This window comes from Morone saxatilis, unplaced genomic scaffold (assembly GCF_004916995.1).
Source record: "Morone saxatilis isolate NCDOM2014 unplaced genomic scaffold, NCSU_SB_2.0 Contig18, whole genome shotgun sequence".
Classification (NCBI taxonomy): domain Eukaryota; kingdom Metazoa; phylum Chordata; class Actinopteri; family Moronidae; genus Morone; species Morone saxatilis.
The window spans coordinates 22,388,842-22,395,804 of NW_023339740.1; the positions used below are offsets into that span (position 1 = coordinate 22,388,842).

At 35.9% G+C, this 6,963-nt stretch overlaps 1 protein-coding gene across 1 annotated transcript in view; it reads right to left on the reverse strand.

Annotated features, from left to right (window-relative positions):
- The window catches only part of LOC118328368 (metabotropic glutamate receptor 4-like), a 117,831-nt gene that overhangs the window by 55,615 nt on the left and 55,253 nt on the right, over positions 1-6,963 (reverse strand).

Sequence of the window (6,963 nt, forward strand, 5' to 3'; positions counted from 1 at the left end):
TGTTATATAATGTTATTTATGTTATATATATTTTGTTTATATTTACTAAATGAGATTTATTGTATTGAAAAAACTACATACATGTAAAACAAATCCCCAGCCTACCAAGGCAAATTCCTCCTATTTGAAAACCTACTTCACAATAAACCTGATTGTTTAACTCTTCTTCTTTTAAATTTAATTTGCCAAGGTTAATCTAATGTGAACCTTCTTTCTTGATAAATGTAAAAACAATAATGAGTTTCTGTTTCCTTTTAACTAGGTGTAATTACATACCCAGGACTGACAAGCCCAACATGGTTAATTCCTGTAATTATTTTGTATTTATTCAATTAGTTTGTTTAAATTGTCATTTTTAATTTTAATAATCACAAAAGTCATTTCATTAACCACATTATTGTACTCTAGTTGAAGATGTCAGGGGCAGAAACAGGTTGTCATCAAATCTTTATAATACTGAATAATACAATAAGTAATTATGATAATATAAAGACGTTTAGAAAGTGCTTAGTGGAAGCTGAGAAAATCTTATCTGTCTGACAAGTGATATTGATATATTCTAATGAAGAGGAGCTGTATGGATTAGTTACAGAATTGTAATCCAGATTAGTTGCATGAGCTGTCCGATTTACATTATTGTCTTGCGTTGTCTAATTGAAATCCTTTCCTTCTTAACAGTTGAGAAAGACAAAGGCAGATCTTTCAAAATCCAATCCCTCATCCTTGCAACCTTGTTAATACTTTTGAATTCGTTTTTTCCTACATTTTCCAAAGCATGGGGCCATTTGTTACATCCGTTCCTATTCCACACACATGTTTACTTTATTGCTTTTTATCATTGTTGTACTGAAAATGTATGATCTCGTGTTGATGAATTATATTTTTGTTGTAACGAAAATAATTTCCCCCTGGGATTATTAAAGTCTTTCTGATTCTGATTCTGATTCTTGAATGTAATTTAAGCTCCATTTTTAAGCAAGTGACAATAAACAGCATCCTATCAATGGAAGCAAATGTGGTATTGTTTCTTTTAGACAGTATCATCTCTTTAACTTCTTTTAATTGCCCATGTAATTATTCACATACTGTATGAGCTCAGCAGCCACTAACCTTATCTGTACCAATTCACATTGCTTTTTGTGGCCAATTTGTGCAGCCTGCACTGCGTACTTCAGGATAAATTAAACTGCAGCATCCCCCGTAACCTCCCCCACACCCTAATCCATTGATTTGGTTTCCTGCTCTCTTGATTGGATCAGCAACAAATAGTTCCTCCAATGTACATTTACATTACAACCTACATGCTTCAATATGCTAAAATGTACTAAGTACTAAGGTTAATTTCCATTCATACAGGGTATTGTTATACTTAAGATCAAAGTTCAAGCAGCAGTACCTGCTTAAGAAAATTGCCTTTTACAATATGTCTGCATTAAGAGCGATACATAACCATTAAGTCACTGACAGAAAGCCCCTGAGTGAAAGAGAGAAAAGCAAGAGAAGATGGGTGATGATTATTCTGCCATTTTCCTTGCCCAATTAGGCAATGACAAGTAATTGTTTAAATAAATTGCAACAGGACATATCTGAGGCACTCAGGGGTCATTTATGTGATGTCAAATAATAAATAAAGACATAAATGGCTGACATGCCACACACGGGTGTGAGCTAGAGATTAAAAGGCCATATGGATAGAAGCAGGAACATCGCTGGCTGTGCTGTGATCTCTTCCCTGGGTGACTGTGGTCATTTAGAATACAGATGTTCAAATGTCTCCCTGTTCCTCTGGGTGGGAACATGCTTTTCTCTAATCCAATCATCACATCCTGCTACATGTTTCCATCAATATACCTTAATTTACCAACTTACATGAATACTTTTAAAAGAATATGTCTGGTGATATGTTGTGTGTCATCAAATTTCATGAAAAGACCAAAGCCAACAAAGCATTGGTCTGACTTACAAGTATTGCCTGTATGAGGCTTGATATAGTATTGTGTGTTGTAGAGCTCCAGTGTTGTCCAAAAACTATTAAAAACATGTGCCTTCATTATGATGAACATGGGCAGTAACAGAGCCCTCGTACGCTGTGTTGCTGTTGTAAAAACTTACTGGAGCACCACATATGTATCAGTCCATGACAGAAAGTAGTCCCTAACGAATACATTAATTATTCCTGTTTGAGTAACATTTGCTAAAAACTGCAGTGCCAAGCTTTTTTAGGAGATTCTTAACCTTTTTCAAAAGTGAAAGAGCACATTTATGAGCTGTTTTTGAAGATTTGTGTCCTCAGAAAGAACTACTGGGCTTGAAAAGGTAAGCGACAAACAGGAAAGTAATAAAGTACTGAGAGATTGACTAACACATTGCTGGTCTTGGTCTCTTCATAGGATTCAATGACTCCAAGAAAAAAGAAGTAGAATATCACCAGCCTTATACTTAAAATTAATTATTCAAAGAAAGAACTTCTGATGAACCTGAAGGTTGTTTGTTTGTAAGGATCAGTTAATGCAGTATAATTAGGCTCTACCTTCTTCTATCACTGTTCATATTTTACTTTTTGTTACCAGGCATAACCTCAACCCAGTCTAATATTGTCTGTTCTCTGTATCTACAAATAAATCACCCAGGAGCAATGCAGAGTTGTTTGTGTTCACCTTTTCTTCCTATTCATTTTACATTCCCCACATGCACTTATTCATCCCAACTCTGTGGCTAATGCTTGTAATCCTCCTCGTCAAACAGGGACGGCAGTTACTCCATTAGCAGGGTTTCTCATGTTGATGTCAGCCAGGCCATTGGTTTGCAAGGGAATCTTGTTAGGGTTCTTATTGACATTGTGTTTCATTAACTTGATTAATGACATCTATTGGGGCATGCTCCACAGTAATCAACATCTCTGCAGAGAGTAGCTGTCTGCAGTCAAGGATGGGACTCTCTGGGCTTCCTCTGCCCACACTTGACTGGCCCCTCCATGTCTTGTTTGTTTCAGGCTGCACTCCAAAAGAATCGTATATTCATAAATACCAAAGTAGTAAGCAGTAAGAGACCATAAGTAGACCCCAGATGACCATTATAAACTTTCCATTTCAGAAACTCTGTGTGTTCCAGAAAATAGGCCCTTTGAAATTAAGGAAATAAAGCATCTTGTGTCCATATCAACCAGAAATACATCACTTAAGATGTTCCTACTAAATTATTTGGTGGTATACCGTAAGTGCTTATTCTGAGGCTCGTTACCTCACAGTCCTGCTGTTTGCTTTGATTTCTTCACTATTTAAATATTATTGCAAGATGCACATTGCTAGGTAAAAGACTTCAATTAGTCTGCTACTAACAAAAACATCCAAAAGAGGTATTGGTCTAATATTACTTATACAATCCTACACACTATACTCTGATTTAAATGTAATAAATTGTAAATATGTTTCTGGGTTAACATTTGAAGCAGAGCAGACACTTTTCACATATTTCACACATTTCCTCAATAGATTTTTACAAAGTGATTTCTTTCTCCATCTCTGTGTATCTCACATCTGTTCTTATATCTCTCCCATTAGAAGGGATCACATCCTGGGTCAGTACATGGGAGATGAGAAACTGCTCACCTCAAATACCCCAAGAAGGGAAACACTGAAGGCCACCGAATCCCAGATCTAGGCACTGTATGCCATGAAGAGAGATACAAAAGCAGAGATCAAAAAATCCCACCTGGAATTCATATTTACCTTTCATCATCTGCTTTTTACCCACAATGTGGTTATATTTGAGTTATATTTGCTAGCTCTGTTATGGGGGAAAGCTCTGCTGATGCAACTTCAAACAGGTGGCTCTAGGCTGCCAAGTTTGTTGCTGTGGGAATTTGCCTTTTCGGCTTATTTTCTTGGTACATTTAGCTCGAAACTATGCTATCTGGTAAAGTTAGCGCGCAAGTGCAATATAATATTTCAACATAAAATCTTTCCACTGTTAAGGGATTTGCTGGCTTAATACTGTAAGAGTACACTATGGAGAGCATCCAGTTCAATTAAGAGATTAAACTGAATGTTAATCATTTGGCAGGAAAATATCTAATAAGTAATATCTGTTGGTCCTTCAGAGCCAGTTCCTTTGATTTGATTTGATTTGATACATGTTGATTAGAGTGATGTATATATCCACTCAGAGCTGAAACAAAACCTGGAATGAAGGTTATAATGATGACTTTGAAAATGACTGATTCATTTTCTCATGTATATAAAAATAAATGGACAAGCTTAATGTTATTGAACAGCAATGCATACTGTTACTGGGGGAGAAAAAACAAGCATAAAATCAAATGCAGATGAATAAACATACATGAGACAACACATGAAAATCAGTGGTTACAAAGAACAACAATATAATAACAAATAGTGTGGAAGGTACCACAGATTAGGGCTACAGCTAATAATTATCGTCATCTAACCTGTCAGCTATTTTCTTGATTAATCAATTTAAAAATCATAAGATAATAGTGACATAAGTCCCTGAGTCCCAGGTAATGCCATCCAACCAACACCAAAACCTGGCAAAGAAAGAAAATCAGCTAATTCTTAAAATAAACTAGGGCATGTTTGGTGTTTTTACTTTTACATATATTGACTGATTATTCCACTAATTAATTACTTGGCTAATACTTTCTATTGGATATGAATAAATACATTTTGTTTCATTTGGAACTAACCTAATAAAAGAGACACTCAGCTAATTAACAAGGAGGTTATTGTGTTGTTTCTTAATTGTGTGAGGGAAAGTAAAGTTATAGATATTTTAAAGTACAGTAAGTATAAAAAGAGTTTACAGGTTGTAATGGACTCAATCTATCTTTGCAGATTCAACCATAGTATATTCTGCAAAACAGGGATATTTCCTGACTAAACTCTAAATTAAAACTGCTAAATTCATTTAAATAAATGTATTGCTTGGAATGTGTTCAAATTTTACTTCTTCATTAATGTTGGTTTCCATAAGCTTTACATCTATAAGTGATATGCATATAATTTTGTTCCTTTTCTCAGACAGTAAATGTGTTCCATTATTTGGAAACTGAACAAAAAGTTATTTAAAGCTACATCAAATTCCTCATGGATTTAACCCTAATAGTTCTCTGTTGTGGACCTCTACTGTAAGTACTCCTTGAATCTAAATCATGAACAGTACAGTATCCACCTCACTGTAGGTTATTGGCAGTGTTTTCATTGTTTTCATATTCCCCATGTGTGACACTATCAAATAATTGTACCAGAGCTTGGGTAATATATTCTACAGATCAAATAAAATCAATCTACAGTAGATTCTTGGAAACAATCTAAAGGACATGTATTACGTGATTTCTCAGCCTTGATAAAATCCCCAACATGTTTTACCCAGCATCACTTATTTTCCATCCTTCAGCTGTGCCTGACTTGTGCCCAGCGGATGAAGTGTTTGGAGAGTGACAGACATAATTGATGAGCAACCACAGCCAAGATAGTCTCATTCTGTCAAAGCACAGTGCAAGCCAGAGACATGACTGGGGCACCTTTAAGTCTCATCCTTTTAATTACACTTATACTTAGCCATCCAAAACCCTCAAACTCCTTGGGAACTCCTTCAGTAGAGTAATTTGTTGGAAAGGGGTGAATACAAAGGGAAGATGATCCAAAGACTCGTACATTAGGCCAAATTAAAAATCTTGATGTGTGGTTTTTGATGTGTAAATTTCCATGGGAGAAATCCTGTTTCTCAAATGTTTAGCTCTCTAGCACAAAATGCTGATTGAACCTGTACATTTAGCTCCCAAGTTCATTTTTAAATAGACAAATAGACTGTGCTCTGTCAGATCTTGGGGATAGTTTTAAGTTACTGGAATCAATGACTTTGAAATAAAATCAATTCTAGTAGAGACTTGGTTTAATCATGAAGCCTAATATATGATTTGAAAATAAAGTCAGTGTGTTTTAAAAAATTACATTATTACTTACTTTTATGCAAAAAGAAAGAAAACTAGAAATTAAACTCTAGCATACATTTTATCATCAAGCAAGCAGCAAACAACTGTCTACTTACACATTCAGCAGACACTGAGCAACATGAGAATTGATCTACACCAACTCCTCAGACAACATCTGCTAGATGCTCAACTTTGTTAAGCAAACACTAGTTTAATTCAGCTCTGTCATGTTTCTGGGCAGGTAGAGTCCTTTGTTTACTGTTGTTTGGAAATGGCTACCTGCAGTCTCATATTGGTCGACCAACTGATGAGCACCATGGCGCACTCAGACATACAGTGTGGCCAGAGAACCAAAACAATCTGATTTCAGTGTGAGAGAACATGAATGCTTCCATTTCACCCAGAACAACTATACAACCTCGTATAACCTTGTAACTGCTCATGCTTCACTGATACCTCAAGGACTCTACAGTGCGAGCATTGTGCAAATGTGAAAAGTTAGTTGCGTTCAGGTGCAAGTGACTCTGAGTTCTGAAAACCGGGACTGTATATACGTTTGTAGATAGATTTACTCTCCAATCTCCGTCTTATTAGCACAGAGCAATATACAAAAAATTCAGATACGTAGCAGTTTCTCATTTTTAGCTGGCTTTGACCATCGCTTTCACTGGTTAAATCATCCGTTGTTGCTAACTTTAATTCCCTAAGTAAGTTGATGACTTAGGGGCAAAAGTAATTCTGACCTGGAGTGTGTATTTGAACTTCAAGTCTTCAATTAAATTTTTTCCATTGAGGGTGGTGAGCACTGTCAAGTTATGTTTATGGTTTTCGACAACTTTGTTTTAAAGGACCAGTGTGTAGGATTTAGCGCCATCTAGCAGTGATATCATAGATTAAAACCAACTGAAACCCCTTGACTCAACCAAGTATGAAGGAGAAACACAAAAGGCCCTATCTAGAGCCAGTGTTTGGTTTGTCTCTTCTGGGCTACTGTAGAAAAATACAAACTG